We start from the raw sequence: 27665 nt of genomic DNA on the forward strand, positions 1-27665 counted from the left end.
GCAACCCATTGATCTAAGCTCCATAGTTCTGGACCCCCCTACCCGAGATCTGGTGATTTTGACACCGACATTGGTGCTTTCATTGAGAGTTCTGTCGTTAGATCACCGCAAGGATGGATGGATTGCTTGATCATCAATGATCGATTTCGTGACGAGGCCATCTTCGCCCCCGAACACGTTTCCGTGCTGGTCCGCTTCACACTGAGAACGGACCTAACCGACCATCCTGGCCAGATCGAAGGTTTTGTTCACGGTCACCGGATAATGTTCGGAGAGTTCGAAGTTTCCACTGACTCGCGGGGAAATTTGTTCCCCGCTAACCTCACGACCCTGGCCGACGAACTACAAAATCCCGAAGCCTTGTCTCCAGGTCCCCTGTCCGACCATGGTCTTGGTCCTCTCCTCCTCGGAGAGAAGGCTTCGAGCTCGGAACCGACCACTATGTCCGGACAGAGGGAAAGGAGCACTACCGAATTGGTTTCCTTCCCGAAAGTTGCGGAGGTTAACTCCAAAAACATACAATGGATTGGTCAGGTCAACCTCTCGATGTTAAATGAGACGCTCGACCAGATCCAATCGCTTCAAATCTCGCTTACCTGAAGTCCGACTTGTTCAAAGATCGGCTTCAAGGTGGATTATGGGGACTTTTTCGACCCACCCACCACCCACTTAATTGCCACAATCGAAGTTCTAATTGACGCACTGGACCACGCCTGCTAAGAGCTTGAGGATATGGACGAGGAGGCCTACTACCCCACCCCCATAAACACTGGGATGTGGACCGCAACATCTACGTAATATGTTTACATGGTAGACACGCCTCACGATACGGATAATGTCACACCCAAGCAGAACGGCGATAAGCCCACAGAAGATCCCTCAAAATGTCAAAAGTCGCGTAAGCGCTGCAAGGCAAACAAGGGAAGGGGCTCCGCACAAGCCACGGGGGGAAACACGACCCCTGAGGGCCACGACAACCTCAAGGCTCCCGAACACGAACGAGAAGAACCGGCCAATGAAGATCCCGACGACCGCAACAGTTTGGACGACGATGATGATTCCCTCCCTCCCATCGATGACCTCAACGGCCTTGAAGCTGAAGAGTTAGTAATTCCCAAAGAAGCTGAAGGCCAGGAGCAATTTAGGCAACGTCTTATAGCCACCGCCAAAATCTTAAAATAAAAGCAACAACAACTCCACGACGAACAGGATACCATCAATAACAGGTGGACCAAAATCCTAGCAGCCGAAGAAGGATACGACACAGAATGGCCGGACCAGAAGAAAACATACCCATGCCGAAGATTGCTCCCATAGTTCGATGATGATGCCCCTGAACACGTGTCCCCCCGACGCACCAACTACGACCAACCTGATCGCCCACCCAGAGGGCACGATAGAACGACCGGAGAGAACGGGTATAGACCCAAACCTCCGCGCCGAAAAGGTAAAGAGCATATGCACCATGGGGACAAACCCGACCCACGATACGACACATCAGGTCAAAGTTGGTCCATCTACGGATCCAAGAGGTACTCTCCCACTCGATGGGATGATGAACCACCTCGATTCGCTTACAAGAGCAGAGGTAGGGAAACGTACCGGGCTCAACTTGTTGTCGATCTACAACACAACATAGCCCAGATAAGAGGCGCCACTCACCCACTGTGTTTCACAGATAAGGTCATGCAGCACCAGTTTCTGGAAGGGTTTAAACCCGTAAACATCGAATAGTATGACAGGACAACAGATCATGCCGTGTGGATAGAGGACTTCCTTATCCACATTCATATGGCCAGAGGAGATGATCTCCAGGCCATAAAATACTTACCACTAAAACTCAAAGGACCGACACGGCATTGGCTAAACAGCCTACCGGAAGATTCCATGGGATGCCGGGAAGATTTTGAGGAGGCTATCCTATCTAACTTTCAAGGAACATATGCTCGGCCATCAGATTTATACGATCTAAGCAACGTCGTTTAGAAGGCGGGGGAATCAGCCAGAGAATTATAGAACCGGTTCCTCACCAAAAAGAACCAAATCGTAGACTGCCCAGACTCTAAAGGAATAGCTTCTTTTCGGCACAACATACGGGACGAATGGCTTGCCTACCAGCTCGGCTAGGACAGGCCGAGAACAATGTCCGCCCTTACCTCCCTCATGACTCGCTTTTGCGCGGGTGAGGATAATTGGCTTGCTCGGCACAACTATAATGAGGTCGACCCGAAACTTCTAAGATTCGGGACGGAAACGACTAGCCAGGGAAAAATAAGAACAAATGCTGCCATCGTAATGGTGATGCCGACAATACAACAGTCAATGATGGATTCCGCACTACAAAACCTGGACAACGGAATAAACCCTTTAAAGGGAACACGAATGGATCAACCCCATGGGATAAAATCGTGGAACGGCCCTGCCAGATTCGTGGCACCCAAGATAAGCCCGCCACCCACACAAAGCGTAATTGTTGGGTATTCAAACAGGCAGGCAAGCTTGCCACCGAGGAGCAAAATATGGGCCCATGAAGTGAAGACGACGAGGAGCCCCGCGACCCAAATAATGGAGGCCAAAAGCAGTTCCGTCCTGAGGTTAAGACCGTGAACATGATTTATGTCACCCATATACCCAAGAAGGAGAGGAAACGAGCACTGCGGTAGGTATACACCGTAGAGCCTGTAGCACCAAAATACAACCCATGGTCGGCTTGTCCGATCACTTTTGACCACATGGATCATCCGACGAGCATCCGTCATGGAGGGTCGGCCGCCCTAGTCCTCGACCCCATCGTGGATGGTTTCCACCTCACTCGAGTCCTCATGGATAGTGGAAGTAGCCCCAATCTGACCTACTCGGATATGGTGATGGGCATAGACCCATCACGCATCAAGCCAAGCCGCACTACCTTTAATGGAGAGATACCGGGCGTGGAAGTCCGCTGCTCGGGCACGATGAAAGGGCAATCATGCCCTTAATCATATTTTGATGTTGCTCACAACACACATATAGAAAACTGATCATCTTAATCGAGTGTATCTCAGGTTTTGTTCTCATGAGAGTTTCTATGTGGATCATGACTAATTTGTCCAGGAGGCTCAAGAACGAAGAAATAAGACGAAGTGGTCTATCATTTTATTTGTCTTTCCCGAGTGTAGGGAGCCCACACTATTAAGAGGGGATCACTGAGTCTGGCGACAAACTTTCTCAGAACTATAAGAAATTCCTCTCTCTATCTTCCTGGTTGATCTGCTCCTGGTCGGTCGTCCGGTGGTTCTCGGATGTCCGGACCACGGATGGCCGACGCCGTGCGGAAATCCTGAGCCAGCCAACAGATCTAAAATATCGGACTTCCGGCTGCCTCCGGTCGTCAAAGGACCTGGCGTCCGGATACCGTAGGAATTATGTTGCCACCCAACAGATCCAAAATGTCGGACTTCCAACCATTCTGGGCGACCGTGCCCCGGACGGACGATGTCCTTCGAATGTACGTGCGCTGTTTACTTTTTCACCCGATGCTGACCTAATATCTTCTATGTCTTCGGACGACCGACGAGCTCCGGACGACCGTATGTTGGTTACCTCCCCACCAAATATTGTGGTAATCATATGCCCATTGCATCTTCGGGGGACCAACCACCATCGGATGTCCGACACTTCATGGGTGGCCGGACGTCCGTGAACTGTCGGACGTCCGGCAACTGGACAATATAAGTGGCTCCAACGGTCAGTTTTCTACCACCACTATATATAGTCTTTCCCCACCTCGAGTGGGGGTGGTTCAACATAGCTGAAACACTATAAGAATATCTTTCTCCCTCACTCCCATTTTCTTACACCAAATCCTAGATCCCAAGAGCATTTGCGAGCCCCTTTGAGTGTTGTTCCAATCAAAAGATAGACCGTCTTCCTCTCCTCCTCTCAACCCAAGCTATTTGTGATTTGTGCAAGTTTTGAGCAGTCCCGGTGATCTTTTTACTCTTGGAGGTTGGAGAATCCTAGGAGGTAGGAGTTCTTCGGAGAGGAATCAAACCTTTGTGATTTCCCCCAGAAAGTTTGTGAGGGTTTGGAAGCCACCTCAAAGTCTTACCACTAGTGGTTGAGAAACACCTTTGTGGTGTTGTCTCAAGGAGAGAATGGGTGAGCCTCCGTGGCATTGGTGTGCCTTCGTGGTAGCACCCACCTCTCTAAACGGTGACGTAGCTTCCCTCCAAGGAAGTGAACATCGGGATACATCCTTGTCTCTTGGAGTTGCGGTTGTCCCTAACCTTAACTTCCTACTTGTTGCTAGTCCTTTGATTACTTACTTGTGCTTTATTATATCCCTTCACCCTTGCAATTGTTAGGCTCATTTTCATATTCCGCATTATTGCCTAAAATTGCTAAGTAACCGATAAAATTTGTAACTATACCTATTCACCCCCTCTAGGTCCATCTCGATCCCTTTCAATTGGTATCAGAGCCTCGTGCTCTATTCTTGTGGATTAACCGCCCTAGAGCGAGCTGAACCCGAATGGGACTCCCCTAGTTGCAGATCAAATGGAGAAGGGCGCGACTTCCATGGAAGTCAAGTCCTTCACTTCTGAGGATCTGGAATGGGCTCTTGCTAAGAAAAAGGAGGAGCATGATGCTTCTCCTGAGGCCTTGGTCCAAATGAGACTGGCCATTATCCACGATGATGGCATCACATCCAAGTGGTGGGGCCTCGAGGCCAAATGTGCCCAGTTCTTCACCTGGCCAACAACCTCCTCGCAATGACCAAATTAGTGGTCCATGGCTTTATGCTAGACCTCTAGTTGAGAAACCTAAGTACGATCCTGGAGGAAAACCTCCTTTGCTTCATGATAATTCTGATTTTGCTTTGTGGAGAGTTGGTATGTGATACGTCTCCAACGTATCTATACTTTTTGATGGTTCCATGCTATTATCTTGTCAACTTTGGATGTTTTATGTGCATGAATATGCTATTTTATATCTTTTTTGGGACTAACCTATTAACTCAGTGCCAAGTGCCAGTTTCTGTTTTTCCGTGTTTTTGACCCTTTTTCAGAGGGAGTCCAAATGGAATAAAACTTTCGCGATGATTTTTTTGGACCAAAAGAGACCCCCGATGCTTTGGAAGAAGGCCAGAAGAGCCACGAGGGAGTCACAAGCCGAGGAGGCGCCCCACCCCCCTAGGGCGCACCTACCAGGCTTGTGACCTCCTCGTGGGCCCAACAGACGTAATTCCACCACCATAAATTCCTATAAATTCAAAAACACCCCAAAAGAAACCTAGATCGAGAGTTCCTCCGCCGCAAGCCTCTCTAGCCACCAAAAACCAATCTGGAGCACGTTTCGGCACCCTGCCGAAGGGGGAATCCATCTCCGGTGGCCATCTTCATCATCCCGGCAATCTCCATGACGAGGAGGGAGGAGTTCACCCTCGGGGCTGAGGGTATGTACCAGTAGCTATGTGTTTGATCTCTCTCTCATGTTCTTGAGATGTCTTGATCTCGATGTATCGTGGGCTTTGCTACTATAGTTGGATCTTATGATGTTCTTCCCCCTGTCCCTTCTTGTAATGAATTGAGTTTTCCCTTTGGAGTTATGTTATCGGATTGAGTCTTTAAGAACACTTGATGTATGTCTTGCACGTGTCTATCTATGATGACAATGGGATATTCATGTGAGTACTTGATGTATGTTTTGGTGATCAACTTGCGGGTTTCGTGACATCGGGAACCTATGCACATGGGTTGGCACACATTTTGACTCTCCGGTAGAAACTTCGGGGCACTCTTTGAAGTTCTATGTGTTGGTTGAATAGATGATTCTAAGATTGTGTGATGCATATCGTATAATCATGCCCACAAATACTTGAGGTGACAATGGGGTATATAGGTGACATTAGGGTCTTGGTTGATGTGTGTCTTAAGGTGTTATTCTAGTACGAACTCTATGATGGATTGAACGGAAAGAATAGCTTCGTGTTATTTTACTACGGACTCTTGAATAGATCGATCAGAAAGAATAACTTTGTGGTGGTTTCGTACCCGAAAATAATCTCTTCGTTTGTTCTCTGCTATTAGTTACTTTGGAATGACTCTTTGTTGCACGTTGAGGGATAGTTATATGATCCAATTATGTTATCGTTGTTGAGAGAACTTCCACTAGTGAAAGTATGAACCCTAGGCCTTGTTTCCATGCATTGCAATACAGTTCGTGCTTGCTTTTACTATTAGTTACCTTGCTGTTTTTGTAATTTCAGATCACAAAAACCTATATCTACCATCCATATTGCACTTGTATCACCATCTCTTCGCCGAACTAGTGCACCTATACAATTTACCATTGTATTGGGTGTGTTGGGGACACAAGAGACTCTTTGTTATTTGGTTGCAGGGTTGCTTGAGAGAGACCATCTTCATCCTACGCCTCCTACGGATTGATAAACCTTAGGTCACCCACTTGAGGGAAAATTGCTACTGTCCTACAAACCTCTGCACTTGGAGGCCCAACAACGTCTACAAGGAGAAGGTTGTGTAGTAGACATCAAGCTCTTTTCTGGCGCCGTTGCCGGGGAGGTTAGCGCTTGAAGGTATATCTTTAAACCTTGCAATTGAATCTTGTAGTTTCTTGTTCTATCACTAGTTTAGTCTATAAAAGAAAACTAAAAAAATGGAATTAGGGTTGCCTCATATGATTCACCTTTTCAATGTCTTTCGTGAAAATGACGGGAAGGAAAATTGTGCTCAAGTGCTAGAAGAAGAATTACATAGAATGCTTGGCATAAAATATGTGAATGATGAGCATGATTGAAATGTTGTTAGTATGAATTCTTTGAATACCCATGATGATAATGATATGTAAAGCCACAAGCTTGGGGATGCTACGTTTGATGAAGATGATCTTTTTAGTTCCATCACTTTGAATGATCAAAATTATTATGATGAAAGCATGCCCCCTATCTATGATGATTATTGTGATGATACTTATGCTATAAAGAAGAGGGATGATAAAACTTGTCATACTCTTGAGTATCCTTTCACTGAACATCACTCTTTTTATGTGGAAACAATTCGTAGTGTTCAAGTCTTTTACGATACTCCCACTACTATTGATGAGAATAAATTTCCTTATGTGGAGAGTAGTAAAATTTCTATGCTTGTAGATCATGAAAATAATGCTTTAGGTGATGGTTATATTGTTGAATTCATTCATGATGCTAATGAAAATTATTATGAGAGAGGATCATATGCTTCTACGTATTGCAATAATATCATGTTTCCCCTCTATGTGTTGAAATTTTTGAAGCTATGCTTGTTTTGCCTTCCTATGCTAGATGATTCTTGCTCCAATAAGTTGTTTGTTCACAAAATACCTATGCACATGAAGTGTGTTAGACTTAAATGTGCTAGTCATATGCTCCATGATGCTTCCATTATGTTTCAATTCTTATCTTCTATGTGAGCATCATTGAAATCATCATGCCTAGCTTGAAAGGCATTAAAGAAAAGTGCTTGTTGGGAGACAACCCAATATGTATCCTTACTGTTTTTGTGTGTTCACATGATTAAGCTACTGTATTAATCATCTTTTATTGCCTTAGTTTCAATAAAGTGCCAAGTAAAGCCTTTATGATTAGTTTGGGTGATAGTTGTTTGATCATGCTGAAAAAGACAGAAACTTTGCACTCGCAAAATCATTTCTAATTTCTATCCAGAGAGTGATTTTAGGTTGATTCTTTCTTCTTCTGATTGATATACAAATTGCCCTAATTTTCATATTTTTTCAGAATTTTTGGAAGTGCAGAAGTATGGTTAGCATTCAGATCATTACAGACTATTCTGTTTTCGACAAATTCTGTTTTCAATGCATAGTTTGCTTGTTTTGGTGTTTCCATAGATTATATTAAGTGATATAAATTGTGGAAATGGTAAGATACATTAGGAATTGTGTGAAAATAATTACGATTCTTGTTTTGATAGTACCCAAGTGATTGATTTGCTCATTATCATACTAACCCATCTCACGAAGTTCCGTTAAGTTTTGAGTTGTGAAGTTTTCAAGTTTTGGGTAGAGTTTCGATGGACTATGGAACAAGGAGTGGCAAGAGACTAAGATTGGGGATGCCCAAGGCACCCCAAAGCCATATTCAAGGACACCAAAAAGCCTAAGCTTGGGGATGCCTCGGGAAGGCATCCCCTCTCATGTCTTCAATCCATCGATAACTTTACGTGGGGCTATATTTTTATTCACCACATGATATGTGTTTTGCTTGGAGCGTCAATTTATTTTGTTTGAATAAGGTACTTAGGATCTGAAATTCTTAGTTGGGAGAGTCTTCACATAGCCAAATAATTATTCAACTACTCATTGAGCTTCACTTATATCTTTTGTTGTAGTTTGCCTTTTGCTCTAGTACTTCACTTATATCTTTTTAGAGCACGGCGGTGTCATATTTTGTAGAAATAAAAACTCTCGATCTTCACTTATATCTTTTTGAGAGTGCTCTCTCTAAGTAACTTGGTAATTGGCGTGTGCTATGAAAGTAGTTCCAAATATGATAGGCATCCAAAGAGGATATAATAAAAACTTCCATATTCATGTGCATTGATTAGTAAGAGAAGTTTAATTCCTCACAATTAGTTTTGAGATATGGATATGGTAATATTAAGAGTTATGTTAGTAGGGTGTTGTGAATCTAGAAATACTTGTGTTGAAGCTAGTGATTCCCGTAACATGCACGTATGGTGAACCGCTATGTTAGGAAGTCGGAGCATAATTGATCTACTGATTGTCATCCTTTGTGTTGTGGTCGGGATCGCGCGATGGTTAACACCTACCAACCCTTCCCCTAGGAGTATGCGTCTAGCACTTTGTTTCGATTATTAATAAAATTTTTCGCAATAAGTATATGAGTTCTTCATGACTAATGTGAGTCCATGGTATAGATGCACTTTCACCTTCCACCATTGCTAGTCTCTCTAGTACCGCGCAACTTTCGCCGGTGCACAAACCCACCATATACCTTCCTCAAAACAGCCAGCATACCTACCTATTATGGCATGTTCATAGCCATTCCGAGATATATTGCCATGCAACTCCCACCGTTCTGTCTCATGACTTGTGTCGTCACTCTCATATTGCCATTGCATGATCGTAAGATAGCTAGCGAGATGTTTCAACGTCATACGCTAAGCTAGATCGTTGGACACTGATACGTCTCCAACATATCTACAATTTTTGATGGTTTCATGCTATTATCTTGTCAAACTTTGGATGTTTTGTATGCCTTTTATATATTTTTTGGGACTAACTTATTAACTCAGTGTCAAGTGCCAGTTTCTGTTTTTTCCGTGTTTTTGACCCTTTTTCAGAGGAGGATTTTAAACGGAGTCCAAACGGAACGAAACTTCCAAAAAGATTTTTTTCGAAACAGAAGAAGATCGGGAAGCGTGAGAATCAGGGCACGGGGCCAGCAGGGACCCCACAAGCCCCCTAGCCGCGACCAGGGGGGCCGCGCCTCCCAGGCTTGTGGGCTCCCTGGGCCACCTCTGCCCTAGGTCTTCCGCCTATATATTCCCTAAAATCCCAGAATAAATCAGGAGATCGTCGAAAGTACTTTTCCACCGCCGCAAGCTTCTGTCTCCGCAAGATCCCATCTGGACCACTTTCTGATGCCCTGCCGGAGGGGGGATTCGGATACGGAGGGCTTCTTCATCAACACCATGACCTCTCCGATGATGCGTGAGTAGTTCACCACAGACCTACGGGTCCATAGCTAGTAGCTAGATGTCTTCTTCTCTCTCTTGGATCTTCAATACAAATTTCTCCATGATCTTCATGGAGATCTATCCGATGTAATCTTCTTTTGCGGTGTGTTTGTCGAGATCCGATGAATTGTGGATTTATGATCAGATTATCTGTGAATCTTATTTGAGTTTCTTCTAATCTCTCTTATGCATGATTTCATATCCTTGCAATTCTCTTCGAGTTGTGGGTTTTGTTTGGCCAACTAGATCTATGATTCTTGCAATGGGAGAAGTGCTTGGTTTTGGGTTCATACCGTGCGGTGACCTTACCCAGTGTCAGAAGGGGTAGCGAGGCACGCATCATGTTGTTGCCATCAAGGGTAAAAGATGGGGTTTTCATTATTGGTTTGAGTTTATCCCTCTACATCATGTCATCTTGCTTAAGGCGTTACTCTGTTCGTCATGAACTCAATACACTAGATGCATGCTGGATAGCGATCGATGTGTGGAGTAGTAGTAGTAGATCCAGAAAGTATCGGTCTACTTGTCTCGGACGTGATGCCTATATGTGTGATCATTGCCTTAGATATCGTCATGACTTTGCGCGGTTCTATCAATTGCTCGACAGTAATTTGTTCACCCACCGTGATATTTTCAATTTTGAGAGAAGCCTCTAGTGAACACTATGGCCCCCGGGTCTACTTCACATCATATTTTCAGCCTTACACTTTTACTTCGTTGCACTTTCCGCCTTCAGATCTTACTTTGCAATCAATCTTGAAGGGATTGACAACCCCTTTATAGCGTTGGGTGCAAGCTATTTTGTGTTTGTGCAGGTACTCTCGACTTGACGAGATTCTCCTACTGGATTGATACCTTGGTTCTCAAACTGAGGGAAATACTTACTGCTCCTGTGCTGTATCTTCCGTTCCTCTTCAAGGGAAAAACCAAGGCAAGCTCAAGAGACGACAGAAGATCTCTTTCGCCGTAGCACACATCCCGGTACACTGCCGGAGGCATTTCATATAGAGTCATCATTGCTCTAAGTATTGAGTTTTGAGTAAATAAAAGTGTGATGATCATCATTATTAGAGCATTGTCCCATGTGAGGAAATAAAAAATAATAAAAAATAGAGGCCAAAGTTGCCCACATAAAAAAAGAGAAAAAAAGAGGCCAAAGAGCCCAAACAAAAAAAGAGAAAAAGAGAGAAGGGACAATGCTATTATCTCTTTCCACACTTGTGCTTCATATTAGCACCATGTTCTTCATGATTGAGAGCCTCTTGTTTTGTCACCACCATATGCTAGTTGGAATTTTCATTATATAACTTGGCTTGTATATTCCAATGATGGGCTTCCTCAAAATTGCCCTAGGTCTTCGTGAGCAAGCAAGTTGGGTGCACACCCACTAGTTTTCCTTTTGAGCTTTCACACACTTATAGCTCTTGTGCATCCGTTGCTTGGCAATCCCTACTCATTCACATTGATATCTATTGATGGGCATCTCCATAGCCCATTAATACGCCAAGTCAATGTGACCATCTCCTCCTTTTTGCCTCACAACCTCCACCACACTCTATTCCACCTATAGTGCTATATCCATGGCTCACGCTCATGTATTGCGTGAGAGTTGAAAAAGTTTGAGAAAGTAAGAGTGCAAAAACAATTACTTGGCCAATACCGGGGTTGTGCATGATTTAAATTCGTTGTGTGGGGATGATGGAGCATAGCCAGACTATATGATTTTGTAGGGATAACTTTCTTTGGCCTTGTTATTTCAAAACTTAATGATTACTTTGCTAGTATGCTTGAAGTATTATTGTTTTCATGTCAATAGTAAGCTATTGTTTTGAAACTTACGGATCTTAACATTTATGCCACAAGAAAGAAGTTACAAAGGACAAATATGTTAGGTAGCATTCCACATCAAAAATTCGGTCTTTATCACTTCCCTGCTCGAGGACGAGCAGGAGTTAAGCTTGGGGATGCTTGATACGTGTCCAACGTATCTATAATTTTTGATGGTTCCATGCTATTATCTTGTCAACTTTGGATGTTTTATGTCATGAATATGCTATTTTATACCTTTTTTGGGACTAACCTATTAACTCAGTGCCAAGTGCCAGTTTCTGTTTTTTCCGTGTTTTTGACCCTTTTTCAGACGGAGTCCAAATGGAATAGAACTTTTGCGATGATGTTTTGGACCAAAAGAGACCCCCGATGCTTTGGAAGAAGGCCAGAAGATCCACGAGGGACTCATAAGCCCAGGAGGCGCCCCCAGCCCCCTAGGCCGCACCTACCAAGCTTGTGACCTCCTTGTGGGCCCAACCGACGTAATTCCACCGCCATAAATTCCTATAAATTCAGAAACCCCCAAAAAGAAACCTAGATCGGGAGTTCCGCCACCGCAAGCCTCTGTAGCCACGAAAAACCAATCTTGAGCCCGTTCTGGCACCCTGCCAAAGGGGGAATCCATCTCCGGTGGCCATCTTCATCATCCCGGCGATCTCCATGACGAGGAGGGAGTAGTTCACCCTCGGGGCTGAGGGTATGTACCAGTAGCTATGTGTTTGATCTCTCTCTCTCTCTCTCTCTCGTGTTCTTGAGATGTCTTGGTCTCGATGTACCGCGGGCTTTGCTACTATAGTTGGATCTTATGATGTTCTTCCCCCTCTCCCTTCTTGTAATGAATTGAGTTTTCCCTTTGGAGTTATCTTATCGGATTGAGTCTTTAAGAACACTTGATGTATGTCTTGCACGTGTCTATCTATGGTGACAATGGGATATTCATGTGAGTACTTGATGTATGTTTTGGTGATCAACTTGCGGGTTTTGTGACATTGGGAACCTATGCATATGGGTTGGCACACGTTTTGACTCTCCGGTAGAAACTTCGGGGCACACTTTGAAGTTCTATGTGTTGGTTGAATAGATGATTCTGAGATTGTCACACCCTGTTTTTCATCCCCAGTTTTCTGTGTTGCAAAAATCAGAGCTTGTTAATTTTTTTTCAAATAATGTTGTGAGTGCAATGTCAACCCTTGTTTGAGTGTATGCTTGCTTGTGTGATGACTCAAACCCATGAAAAACTTATTATTTTGCTCTCATCAAAAACCCTTTTTCTCTTGCATCAAGATCATCTTCATCATGTTGGGATACACTACTAGCTCATGAAGCCAAGTGGCACTTCCAACTAAAGTTGGTGATCTGATCCTAATATCATTTTCACTCATTAAAACATTATTCGGCGATTTAAAATATTATTTTCCTATTTTATATCTATGTCTATTTCTAAGGCTAGTAATGATAATTCCACAAGGAAAATTTCTTTCCTGCCTTAGAAAATTATGAGTAAATTCATGGAAGCTCAGAAGGACATATATTTTCCATACATAAGATTTTCAACCCTATTTTATATTAATATTATTTGAGTAAAACCCTGAAAACCATTTATGTCTGTTTTAGCTTTTTGAGATGTTTCCAAAGGAAAGTATCTCAGTAAATTCCCATAAAATTACAAGAGCCCTCCCAAACCATATTAGGTGCTCACCTAAAATCTCACCTTGATCCAAGGTGGGTAAGTGCACTTAGAGAGCCCAAAACCCTCTCTGTCCAGAGTAGAGTTGGAACAACTCTACATTGCAAAGTTTCTCCAATGGAGCTAAACTTTGCAGAGGTGTTTAACACCCCAAATGAGGACTCCACACCAAAAATGGGATTTGTGAGACTCTGTTTGACCACACTTCCTTTGTAAGGGACAGTACTGGTCACTTTGAGACATTTTCAAGTTTGCAAAGCCAAACTTGTTCAATGGAGCTCATATTTGGTGGAACCCCATGTTTTTACCCCAAGACCAAACCTGTTAAGTTTCATCTACAGTGGTGGAGTGGAAGCACCCCAAGTCACTGTCGAACACCTACTGACAGGAAGGTAAAAACCTTCCTAGCCACTGTTTTACCCAATGTCAAGGCCCCAAACTTGGTGGGTTAGAGCACCAGAACACCCTGAGCACCCAGTCAACCAGCCCCTCCCCAATTCCAAGCACAAGTGACAAGAACTCCAATCTAAGCTGCAGGACAGTACTGGCTACACTAGTGTTCCTTGCTCCCTTGACCAGCTCGAGCTCCCACTAAACCACAGCAGCTAGGCACACTCCCAGCAACACTCAGGACATGGAGGACACGTCCCAAGTGCCCCAGAGTGAGCCAGCATGCCGTGGCATGCCAAAACTGCGCTCTGGGCGCGCTGCAGAGAGCCACCCGCAAGGGGCCAATGCTCCGGCCGGTCCCAGCCTCCCCAGTAGTGTCCAAACACTCCCTCGACAGCCCCTCAGTGCAAAGCTACCCCAGGGACCCTCTCCCCCTCGCACAAGAGCTCAGGCAACGCGTGCCCGTGCGCGCCCGACGCGGCCGAGCATGCACGGTCACTGCAGTTCGTCCCCACTCACTTTCCCTCTGCGGCCGTTGCATCAGGAGGCCCTAAACCTCGTCCCGAACCCGTGGTTTCGCAGCCAGCACCTCACTGTGCTTGCACGCGTGCCATAGTGAGTCACCGCGTGCCCGAGTCGGGTCACCGTCGTTGGCCTATAAACAGACCCCCGGCACTCCAACACCCTCCAAGTAGCTTCAGCACAACCAGTAGACACTCCCTAGCCACCCAGTCGAGCTCGCAGAGCCCCGGTGCTCGAGATCAACCTAGGCCCCTTCGCCTTGGAGCTCCGGTCGATCTCCGGCTACACGTCGGCTCCTGCGCTGCCCGACCTCTCATTACACTCCCCTCGACACCAGGAACGTTTCCCCTAACTCTCCTGAGCAAATCCATACCTCTAGCCCCTAGTTCAACACGAACCTGAAACCCTTCCGCCATGAGCACCTCGTCGCCGGCGACCCTGACCACCTCCGGTGACGTCCCGACCACGAGCAGGTAGACGGAGGCACGAGGAACCCGTTCCCGTTCCTAGCTAGGCCTGAGGACAACGGCAGCCTCGCCGGCGTCCATCTCCACCTCTCTGGCCAGAGGTAGGAGAAGGACCCAACAGGTGGAGCCCACGTGTCGGTGTCCTGGGGCAGCCAGCGCGCACAGCCGCTGACGCTCACCCCACGGGCCCGTAGGTCAGGTTTGAACCTGTCCCGCGCGCGCCTGGTGGCCAGGCCTGTTGGCTGGGCCGGCTGGATCTGTTTCCCTGGCCTTTTCCTTTTGTTTTAATCCAGCAAACTTAATGATTTTTATAAAAAGATTTAGCCAATAGAAAAATATAATTCTTCCACCAGTATTTTTCTAAAAATGAGTAGTATTTGATTCTGTAATAGTTGACATTTATCAATAACAGAAACTATTTTGGTATAATAAAATGATATTAAAAAGCACTTGTTTGCTTCTGTTTGCTTTTAAATAAATATGCTTAGCTAATAAAACAATAGGGAACATTTTTCAAAATAATAACCTGAATTTATTCAAGCCTTGCAACTTTTTTTAAAAAGCACTTTGTGAACTGTTTTAGTAAAAGCTAGTATTTATTTATTCCTTTCTCGACGGTAGAATTACCGAGTGACGGAAGATCCGGAGCGGAAGACCTCGAAGACCCCGGATACCTAGCTGACCAAGGCAAGCATGCCCTTTTTCCATGACTTAAGTAAATAAAATGATGCATGCTAGAATAGTAAGTATTTTCCGTTGCATGTGATCACGATGCCGGTTCATCACCGATGTGATGGTACCGAAGGCTTCTTCGAAGCAGTTGCAATTATAGTAGTGTTATTACATGGCTCCTCGGAGCACAAATATGATGAGCTTGATCCTACCATCTACGAGGATCTTGCTACTGTCTTGTTGTCTAGTAGAGTTAATCACTGCATTGAGCTTGACCCGTGAAGGTCACGATATTGTCATGTTGACAAGTAATGTTAAGGCACATCATGTTGACAAGTAATAATAGAGCATTCTATCATGAGCATAATGATGAGTTAAATAAAGAGTTTATGAAAACCCCGTCGGGTGCCACTAATGCCCGAGGGTGATGATGAGTTGGTGATCACTTTTGGTGAAGTGATGCACCGGTGATTTTGGTGTGAGTATGGTTTCGGAAATGGATTAGATTTATGATGTGTCGACCGTCCCAACCTTACCCAGTACGACCACGATACCCCTTTATGGGACGGGGCTTTGTTGATTACTCTGGTCGGTGCTAGCAAAGAGCCACATTACTAGTGGCGGGAGTGATCGGTGTCACTCTCCTGATGAGGTCGTGCCAGGTAGGACGACTATGCCATTATTATGAGTTCCAGGCACACCGTTGGTCCCTGCATGGTTGATACAGTCCAGAGTCGGTGCTCGTAAGACGTACAACATGTGGGTTGGGTACCAATCGAGTGGATCTCTTTGTCTAGTATCGTCAGGGGAAAGATGATGATCGGATACTTACCTCGGGTATATGTGATATACCGCGAGTCGTGGATGACACGGAAGTATTCTGTTTCTCGTGGGTCCAGCGTACTAGCTCTGCAGAGTGTAAACTATTCGAATAGCCGTGTCCACGGTCAAGGACAGTTGGGTGGTGCTGCTTAAACTACGTCCTGAGTTTCCGCATAAACCAAGTGTGTGTGTGTGGTGTTAAAAAGGTGTCTTTATAATCATGATAATCGCAATAATATGATCAAGTTCGGTGATTTGACATATAGGGTAAACCCGGATGGTTTAGCCCTCATTAATACCTTGAGATTATGACAAGTCCGATGACTTGGCATATAGGGTGAACCCGGTGTGTTCAACCCTTTACAGATATGTCAATATCTGTAACCTGTTCTTCAAAAGTAGTTCTTTAACTTGTTGCACATACTTGATCATACCACCACATCGCATTCCACTCGAGATATCTGTTACTGTTATTCATTACCATATATATGTCATGGGCTGTTTGCGAGTACATTCAAAGTACTCATTGGCTTGCCACTGGTTACGTTATTGACCAGACATGGAAGGACCGGAGTTTGGCGATGAGTACGCCGTTGGAGACGGACCTGCGATCTAGGACGCTTCCGAGTCAGAATGCCTGTCGGTGTAGGCTTGATGGCATGGGCACCACTTAGCCCTTACGAGTTTCCGCTACTCGATGTATCCCTTTATTTGGCTTTAGGCCTTGCTCTTGAACCCGACCTTCTGGTCGTTTGATGTAACAATTTGGTATTTGGATGTAAGACTCTATTATTCAGTATCTGTGTTCAGTGAACATTGATCCTTGGGGTCACTGGGCACGGCGAACTCGACTTGCTAGTCGGGGTCCCCATAGAGATTGTGTGATGCATATGGTATAATCATGCCCACACACACTTGAGGTGACAATGGAGTATCTAGGTGACATTAGGGTCTTGGTTGATGTGTGTCTTAAGGTGTTATTCTAGTACGAACTCTATGATGGATTGAACGAAAAGAATAGCTTCGTGTTATTTTACTACGGACTCTTGAATAGATCGATCAGAAAGAATAACTTTGTGGTGGTTTCATACCCGAAAATAATCTCTTCGTTTGTTCTGTGCTATTAGTTACTTTGGAATGACTCTTTGTTGCACGTTGAGGGATAGTTATATGATCCAATTATGTTATCGTTGTTGAGAGAACTTCCACAAGTGAAAGTATGAACCCTAGGCCTTGTTTCCATGCATTGCAATACAGTTCGTGCTCGCTTTTACTATTAGTTACCTTGCTGTTTTTGTAATTTCAGATCACAAAACCTATATCTATCATCCATATTGCACTTGTATCACCATCTCTTCGCTGAACTAGTGCACCTATACAATTTACCATTGTATTGGGTGTGTTGGGGACACAAGAGACTCTTTGTTATTTGGTTGCAGGGTTGCTTGAGAGAGACCATCTTCATCCTACGCCTCCTACAGATTGATAAACCTTAGGTCGCCCACTTGAGGGAAAATTGCTACTGTCCTACAAACCTCTGCACTTGGAGGCCCAACAACGTCTACAAGGAGAAGGTTGCGTAGTAGACATCAGTATGCAGGATCATCTTAGGTACGCCAATGATGAAATGTTGGACATTCTGGAGCATGGCTACCATCCTGTCGACCCAAGGAGTCTCACTCCAAGAGAAACTTATGACAAGTATCTCAACGACACCGCAATCATGTGCATAAGAAAAGGAATGAATGATAAGAAACGGAGACCTTACATACACATCACAAGCGCCAAGGAATTATGAGACAACATTGTAAGGACCAAGACCGGTACCTCCACCCTTCGGCTTGCTCTGTATGAAATTGCCAAGGGGCAATTACATAAATTTTGTATGGAAAAAGGTGAATCCCCCAAGCAGCTTCTAGAACGGGTCATGACTCTCACCGCCGACATTGAGTCCTGTGACTGTGACAAGACACAAGATGGATTCAACCTGACCAAGAGATTTCTCGTGGACAAGCTACTTCATGCCCTTGATCCATACCATCACCAAATGGTGTGGGATATAAGATAGCATCATGGGTTTAAGGAAATGTCTCCGGATGACCTCATATCCACTTTCCAACTATTCGAAGATTCAAAGGCAAATTCTACAAAACATCTTGCCATGCATGGTACCTCAAAATCAAAGATCAATCTTGACTTGAAGGCCAAGCATGAATGTGAGGAAGAGCAATGTGAACAAGAAGAAGAAGATGATGATGATTATGAATATGGTGATGAGATTGAATCTGATGGGATCTCATCATATGAAGACATTGCCCTCTTTGTAAAGAAGTTTAGTGCAGGAAAATTCAAGGGAAGATTCCAGAAGAAGAAGGTGAGAAAATTCTACAACTGTGAGGAAACCAACCACTTCTCCAACGATTGCCCCTATGAGAAGAGAGAAGATAAACCAAGGTTTCCCAAGACATTTGCCAAGAAGAAGTTGCCAAACCCTATGAACTCCAAGCTCAAGAGGAGAGATGGGAAAGCAATGGTTGCACATGAAGAATCAGATCCAGAAGATGTTGGTGTGCTTGCCGGAGTAGCTCAAGATTCACAAAACACCTTGAGGTTAGTCAACAAGAGCGATGATGTTGTGGCCTACAACTATATGAAAGACTACAAGGGTAACGATCACAAGTGCTTGATGGCAAAGGCTTTCATAGAAGACAGGGAGGAACAAAACTCCCCTGACAAGGTTAAGGTAACTCCACGCTCAAATTCCCCCCGTCTATTGTCTACTCCTTTAGATGAGTATCTTGATGCAGAGAATCACTATGATGATGACGATATAGATCATCCTATGCTTGATAAAATAAATAAATTCACGTGCTCCCTTAAAGGAAAGAAGCTCACTATGTTTCGTATGCTTATGGAAATGGTGAGTAAATACACCAATACCATTAAGAAACTTGAAACCCTCTTCACCGCGGAAAAGGAAAAGAACGAAATCCTTGACCGGAAATTCCAATACGAGGAAGCACAAAATGATGATCTATGCTTAAAAATTGTTGCAAACCTTGATAATCATGCTAACAATCTTGCCTCCTTGGAAAAGGCAGAGAACTCGTGCAACGAGTTAATGAATGATAAATGTAAGCTTGTGAAATCTCATGCTTCTCTCTCTAAGGATTGTGAGCTCTTATCCGTGTCCCCCAAGGCTAAGGAAGAGGAGCTCACTCTTCTTATAAAGAGCTTTGTGACACTCAAAATTACTTATCTGGAAACTCTAGCCAAGGTTTACTTCTCACCTATTATCAATGTTGATACTTGTACTACTAACTCTAGTGGTGACCTAGCATCTATTCTTGAGGAAAACCATTTTCTAAAGGCACAACTAGAGAGAGGACTCATGACATGTGCACAAGGACAAAAGAATCTTAATGAGATTTTGAGCCAACACAATGAGGTGTTTTCCAAGGAAGGGCTCGGGTTTAACCCAAGAACAAGCAAGAAAAATATGTCTCCTCTCAAGTGCACCACCCCTCTCAAAGAAAAATTTGTACGAGAAGGGCACAAGGAGAAAGGTAAGGTTGTGAGTGGGAAGGCCAATAGGGGTATGCCCACTCTGAACAAGCGAAAAGAGTTCATGCCTCCATCCTATGTACTTCGTAAAACAAAGGATGGAGAGGTTTATGCTAAATTTGTTGGTCCTCGTAATGCATTCCAGTTCTATGCTATTTGTGTCCCTAAGACTCTTGTGACTAACATGAGAGGTCCCATTGTAAACTGGGCACCTCTAACCAAGTCATAAATTGTGTGTACGTTGCTTTCTATGGTGGAGTCAAATGGGTGATCGATAGTGGATGCACCAACAATATGACCGGAGATAGCAAATTTCTTTTTGATTTCATGGAAGCTATTCAACCATTTATGAGCATTGTGTTCGGTGGAGGATCAAAAGGACAGGTACTCGAGTTGGGCAAGGTGTCGATCACAAATGACATGTCTCTTGCAAATGTCATGCTTGTCCAATCCCTTAAATACCATTTTCTTTCTGTTTGCCAATTGGCTTATGTTGGTTATGATACACTATTTGGACTAACAGATGTGAAAGTCTTTAGGAGAGATACTCTCTAAGTGACTTTTGTTGGAGAGTTGGATGGCAACCTTTACACGGTTGATTTCTCTAAAGAGAGCACATTCCATGCAACTTGTCTAATGGCCAAGGCTGATATGGGATGGCTATGGCATCTTTGGCTAGCCCATGTCGTCATGAGAAATCTTCAAAATCTCTTAAAGGGTAATCACATCCTTGGACTAACCAATGTCTCTTTTGAGAAAGATCGTGTGTGTAGTTCATGCATAGCTGGGAAGCTACATCAATCAAAGCACCCACCCAAGAATATTGTATCTACTTCAAGGCCTTTGGAGCTCCTTCATGTGGATCTTTTTGGGCCTCCTCATGGGATAGTCTTGATGGGAAAAAGTATGGATTTGTCATTGTTGATGATTACTCAAGATATACATGGGTGTTTTTCCTCAAGTCCAAGGTCGAGACGAAGATCACCTTCATTGATTTTGCCAAGCAAGCCCAACGCAAGTTTGACAAAGAAATCTTGGCAATAAGAAGTGACAATGGCTCCGAGTTCAAGAACTACACCTTGGAAGAATTTCTTAGTGATGAGGGGATTGAGCATCAATATTCCGCACCCTACACTCCTCAACAAAATGGTGTAGTCGAGAGGAAGAACCGTACACTTGTGGAAATGGCAAGGTCCATGTTGGACGAATACAAGTCACCACATAGTTTTTGGGCCGAGGCTGTCAACACAGCATGCCATGCATCAAACCGGCTCTTCCTCCGCCCAATATTGGAGAAGACTCCATATGAGCTCCTAACCGGGAACAAGCCAAATGTCAAGTACTTTCATGTATTCGGTTGCAAGTGTTTCATCCTCAACAAACGAGAACAGTTAGGAAAATTTCAACCCAAGACAACTGAGGGGATATTTGTTGGTTATGGATCAAACTCTCACGCCTATAGAGTCTACAACAAATCCAATGGATGTGTTGTAGAAACTTGTGACATGATGTTTGATGAATTTAACGACTCCCATGGGGAGCAAGTTGATCTAAGTGATGCAGGTGAAGAAGATCCCTGTCAAGATATTTTGACCATGGGTGTTGGTGCCCTTCTTCCAGTAGAACAAGAACCTCATGATGATGATGAATAATATGGAAGTTTCCCTCATCCTCAAGTCGACTCAACACCCATACTTTCACAAGATCCTAGTGCTCAAACCGTACGAGTTGTTTAGGATAAAGAAGGAGAACACGTCCTTGACCCCGATCACAGTCAAGAACGAGATCATCGTCAAGAGCTAGACCAAGAAAATGCTATCATTGATGATAAACCTCAAAAATTGCAACATGAAGAAGAACATCTTCCACCACACATTAATGATCCATATGTTGAGGATATAGATGATGGAAATGAAGTTTAATCCCGTGAAACCCTGACCTCCATCATGCCACGAGTGGCCTGTCGTGTTGATGTTGATAAAATTCTGACCGGCATATCGAAAGGTAGAGTCAACCGTAAACAATTAACAAACTTTTGTGCTCACTTTTCCTTTGTATCTAGTGTTGTGCCACTCAAGGTACAAGATGCATTGTGGGACAATGATTGGATCGTTGCTATGGAAGAAGAGTTGAACAGTTTTACATGCAACAAAGTATGGTCATTAGTCGAAAGACCAACTGAGGAACACAATGTCATTGTAACAAAATGGATTTTTAAAAACAGACAAGATGAGAATGGCATAGTCATCCGCAACAAGGCAAGGTTAGTGGCACAAGGGTACTCCCAAGTTGAAGGTTTGGACTTTGGTGAGACCTTTGCTCCTGTTGCTTGGCTTCAGTCTATTCACATTTTACTGGCTTATGCTGCTTTCAATGGTTTTACGTTGCATCAAATGCATGTGAAGAGTGCTTTTGTTAACGGTCCTCTACAAGAAGAAGTATATGTATCACAACCACCTGGGTTTGTTGACCCAGATCACACTATAAACTTCACAAGGCTTTGTATGGCCTCAAACAAGCACCTCGTGTTTGGTATGATCATCTTAAGAAGTTTCTACTCGATGATGGCTTTGTGAGAGGGGTGATCGATCCCACTCTTTTTACTAAGAGGGATAATGGTGATTTGATCTTATGCCAAATCTATGTGGATGACATCATCTTTGGTTCTCCTAACATTCATTTGTGCAAGAAGTTTGCGACCTCCATGACCAAGACCTTTGAAATGTCACTCAATACGGACTTGATGTTCTTTCTCGGATTTTAAATACAACAATTTCAAGAAGGAATTTTGTTGTCTCAAACAAAATACCTCAAGGAAATTCTAGAGAAGTTTGACATGACAAATGCTAAACCATGTAAGACACCCATGTCCACAAAGCTTGTTCTTACTGAAGACACCGACAGTATTCCTTTTGACCCATCTATTTACCGCTCTATGATTGGTTCATTTCTTTATCTTTGTGCATCTAGACTAGACATCATGTTAAGTGTAGGCATATGTGCAATATTTCAAGCTTCCCCAAGGGAAAGACATCATACGACGGTTAAGCATATCCTTAGATACCTTGTTCACACCCCAAAGTTGGGCCTATGGTACCCCAAGGATGCAAAGTTTGACCTCATTGGGTACACATATGCGGATTGGGCTGGTGACAAAGTGGGACGGAAATCCACTTCCGATGCATGTCAGTTTCTTGGATGCTCCTTGGTAAGTTGGTCCTCGAAGAAGCATAATTGTGTCTCCCTCTCTAATGCCGAAGCTGAATACATTGCAACTGCAAGCTGTGCAACTCAATTGCTATGGATGAGACAAACTTTAAAGGATTATGGTATCACCTATAGACATGTGCCTCATTTATGTGATAACGAAAGTGCCATCAAGATTGCTGAGAACCCCATTGATCACCCTTGAACAAAACACATTGATATTAGGTATCACTTCTTGAGAGATCATGTGCAAAAGGCTAACATTGATATTGCTCACGTGGGTACAGATATGCAACTAGCACACATGTTCACCAAGCCATTAGACGAAGCAAGGTTTTGTCATCTCAGGCGTGAACTTGGTATCTTGGAGCTTGATAACATTATGTGAAATCTTGTACATCTACATACACTTACTTCATGTTTTGTCTAGGTGTAGGCATGTATTTAAGGGGAGACATTCAATTCATGAGTTCTCTCACCCTATTTGATGCATAAATCAACCCAATACTCTCAAAGATACTTTGCTCACCTTGGTGACCTGGTGCTTTAAATGATGGAGTTGTGGTGATGGGCTCAAGTTATCTTCGCAGTGCCATCCCACGTTTACTCAAACATGGTGGGTAAAACCACCGCCCACACCATCTAGAGCTGTTTAGCAAGTATGGTCACTATTTGATACAATCTTGTGTGTTACATGTGCTAGGATACTCTTGATCATCTCACTAGCATGGGTGACACAGAAAATGGAAAAACTCTCATGTTTGCCTCTGCCGCCTGTTTGCCCCTCTCGGACGTCCGACGTGTTTGGTCGTTCGGTGACCTCCTGATGTCTGGACGTCCGACAAGAGCCGGTCATTCGATGATTTACTATCCTCCGGTCGTCCAACGTCTGTCGGTCGTTCGATAATTCAACCCCATATAAATTCTGGAGGCCCGTGGGTCTGGGAATTTGCCCTAACTCTCCGCGCCTCCTCCTCCCCTTTCGCTCCTCTCCTCTGCATCGCCAGGCCGTCGCCGGGACGCCGCCAGGCCTCCCTCCGGCCCTGCATCGCTAGGCTGTTGTCGGGCCGTCGCGAGGCCTCCCTTCGGCCGCTTCTCTGGCCGAAGCCTCTCTCTCCTTGGGCCCCAAGCTAACCTCCTCCTCTCTCCTTCAACCGATTTCTTCAACCGATTCCTTCCCCATAGCTGTGCACGTGGGTATCCCAATGCATCCGGTCCATGATTTAGATTCTCTCATACATGGTTGTAGGAGTTTTCGCCATGCCATAGATCAAATACTCCGCACGCAAGACCCCCGTCAGTTCGTCCTCTCGTGCCACCCATGGTGCGGCATACGACGACTCTCAAGAACGGGCTCGTCCCTTCAAACGCATCACCAAGCGTCCGGTTCGTGGAACCGTCCCATCTTCGTAGGGTTCTGACTATGAAGAAGAGATCGAGTATGAAGAACAGGCTTAATTTGTTGGGGTTCGCAGAAATCTTCCAAGGCCCGGCACCCGGAGACCGTCATACATGCCTTCTCCACTTACGGATCAGTCTCAAGGTGATGCTCGCCGCATCTCCCTTGAACCCCCTCCTTCTCTAGGTCGCGAAATTAAGGATTTCACCAAACTCCCTAAATCTGCCTATCTTAAGTTTCATCGCGACATTGACCAATTCTTTGTTGTGCATGACTCCTTGGACTAACGTTTTCACACAAATGTTCAGGCAGACATTTCCTACACTGTCATTGTTCCAAAAGGTCTGTCGGTTCATCACTACATTGACTTAGAGCATATTCGCACTCACCCGGCAAAATATCCGGGTGCCATTAATCTCATAGAGTCATCTGGTCTTGCTGCTCCCTTTTCTTTTCAACATGACTTCAACCATGCTGCCATTCATCAGTTTTATGCAACTTGCTTTTTTGGTCCAGATAACACCGTCACTTGGATGACGTCCGACGTTGAGCTCTCGGCATCTTATGCTTAGTTTGTCGCCGCTCTGGGTTTTCTAGACACCGGCTTTAAAATCCATAAGAGTGACCCAAATATGCACCTAGGTCCATTGAAGCTTGTGGCTATCTAATAAGAACCTTGATGAGCTTGATGAAGAGGACAAGGGCAAAGATCTCAATCAAGTTTCTATTTGGAGATCTCCCTTCTTCATTATTTTTCAGTGCGTCATCCGCACCATCTATCCCAAGACGGGTGACAGGGGAACTTGTAGAGGATATTGTTGGAAATATGCCCTAGAGGCAATGATAAAATAGTTATTATTATATTTCCTGTTTCAAGATCATCATTTATTATCCATGCTATAATTGTATTGAATGAAAACATAGATGCATGTGTGGATACATAGACAAAACAATGTCCCTAGCAAGCCTCTAGTTGGCTAGCCAGTTGATCAAGGATGGTTAAGGTTTTTTGACCATATGCAAGTGTTGTCACGTGATAACCGGATCACATCATTAGGAGAATCATGTGATGGACTAGACCCAAACTATAAACGTAGCATGTGATCGTGTCATTTTGTTGCTATTGTTTTCTACACGTCAAGTATTTATTCGTATGACCATGAGATCATATAACTCATTGACACCGGAAGAATACCTTGTGTGTATCAAACGTCGCAACGTAACTGGGTGACTATAAAGGTGCTCTACAGGTATCTCCAAAGGTGTCTGTTGAGTTAGTATGGATCAAGACTAGGATTGGTCACTCCGTGTGACGGAGAGGTATCTCGGGGCCCACTCGGTAATACAACATCACACACAAGCCTTGCAAGCAATGTGACTAAGTGTAAGTCACGGGATCTTGTATTACGGAACGAGTAAAGAGACTTGATGGTAACGAGATTGAAATAGGTATGCGGATACCGACGATCGAATCTCGGGCAAGTAACATACCGAAGGACAAAGGGAATGACATACGGGATTATATGAATCCTTGGCACCGAGGTTCAACCGATAAGATCTTTGGAGAATATGTAGGATCCAATATGGGCATCCATGTCCCGCTAATGGATATTGACAGAGGAGTGTCTCGGGACATGTCTACATAGTTCTCGAACCCGCAGGGTCTGCACGCTTAAGGTTCGATGATGTTTTAGTATAGTTGAGTTATATGTGTGGTTACCGAATGTTGTTCGGGGTCCCGGATGAGATCATAGACATCACGAGGGTTTCCGGAATGTTCTAGAAACGAAGATTGTTATATAGGATGGTTTCATTTGGTCACCGGAAGGTTTCGGGCATTTCCGACAGTGTACCAGGAGTGACGAATGGGTTCCGGGTATTCACCGGGAGGGGCCCACCCACCCGGGAGTGAGCCCAGTGACCCTAGGGTGGAGCAACAACCCTTAGTGGGTTGGTGAGGCCAGCCCAATAGGGCCATGGCGCCACAAGTGGAAAAACACCAAAGGAAAGAAAAAAAGGAAAGAGGGAGGTGGGAAGGAAGGAGTGGACTCCTTCCCCCAAACCGAATTGGGGTGGGAGTCCACCTCCTCCCTTCGCCCGGCGCACCTCTTGAGCCACAAGGCTAGCCCCTCCCCTCCTCCTATATGTAATGGTGTTTTTAGGGCTTTTGAGACACAACTTTGCCACGTGCAACTCAAACCTATACCACGTAGTTTTACCTCTAGATCGGATTTCTGCGGAGCTCGGGCGGAGCCCTGCAGGAGTAGATCATCACCAGCACCGGAGCGCCGTCACGCTGCCGGATTACTCATCTACTTCTCCGTCTCTCTTGCTAGATCAAGAAGGCCGAGATCGTCATCGAGCTGTACGTGTGCTGAACGCGGAGGTGCCGTCCGTTCGGCGCTAGATCGGAACGGATCGTGGGACGAGGTGATTTGAATCACAAAGCTGTACCACTACATCAACCGTGTTCCTTAATGCTTCCCGCTTAGCGATATACAAGGGTACGTAGATCTAATCTCCTCTCGTAGATGGACATCACCATGATAGGTCTTCGTGTGTGTAGGACATTTTTTATTTCCCATGCAACATTCCCCAAGAGTGGTATCAGAGCTAGGTTCATGCGTAGATGTTATCTGGAGTAGAACACAAAAGGTTTTGTGGATGTTGATGTTCGATTTGTTGCCTGCTACTGTGAGAACAGACCTTCCCTGGCAACGGCGCCAGGAATCCTTCTGTCACGGGCTACGCCTATAGGGACTTCCTTGGCAAATATGCAAAGGATTTCCCCGCGGCCTTGGAGCCTTGCGTTGGTGTTCCCTTGAAGAGGAAAGGGTGATGTAGCACAGCGGCGGTAAGTATTTCCCTCAGTTTGAGAACCAAGGTATCGATCCAGTGGGAGAATCGTGTCGAGTCACAAGTGCCTGCACAAACACAAAGAGCTTGCACCCAACGCTATGAAGGGGTTGTCAATCCCTTATAGATTGTTTTCAAAGTGAGAACTGAAAGCAAAAAGTAAACAAAGCAAAGTAAAAGCAAAAGTGGGGACGATAGTTGTGAATAGACTCGGGGGCCGTAGTGTTCACTAGTGGCTTCTCTCATGAAAGCAAGTAGATGGTGGGTGAACGAATTACTGTCGAGCAATTGATAGAACCGCGCAAAGTCGCGACGTCATCTATGGCAATGATTATATCTATAGGCATCATGTCCAAAACAAGTAGACCGATACTTTCTACATCTACTGCTATTACTCCACACGTCGACCGCTATCCATCATGCATCTAGTTTATTAAGTTCATAAGAACAGAGTAACGCCTTAAGCAAGATGACATGATGTAGATGGACAA

This window comes from Hordeum vulgare, chromosome 1H (assembly GCF_904849725.1).
Source record: "Hordeum vulgare subsp. vulgare chromosome 1H, MorexV3_pseudomolecules_assembly, whole genome shotgun sequence".
NCBI lineage: Eukaryota > Viridiplantae > Streptophyta > Magnoliopsida > Poales > Poaceae > Hordeum > Hordeum vulgare.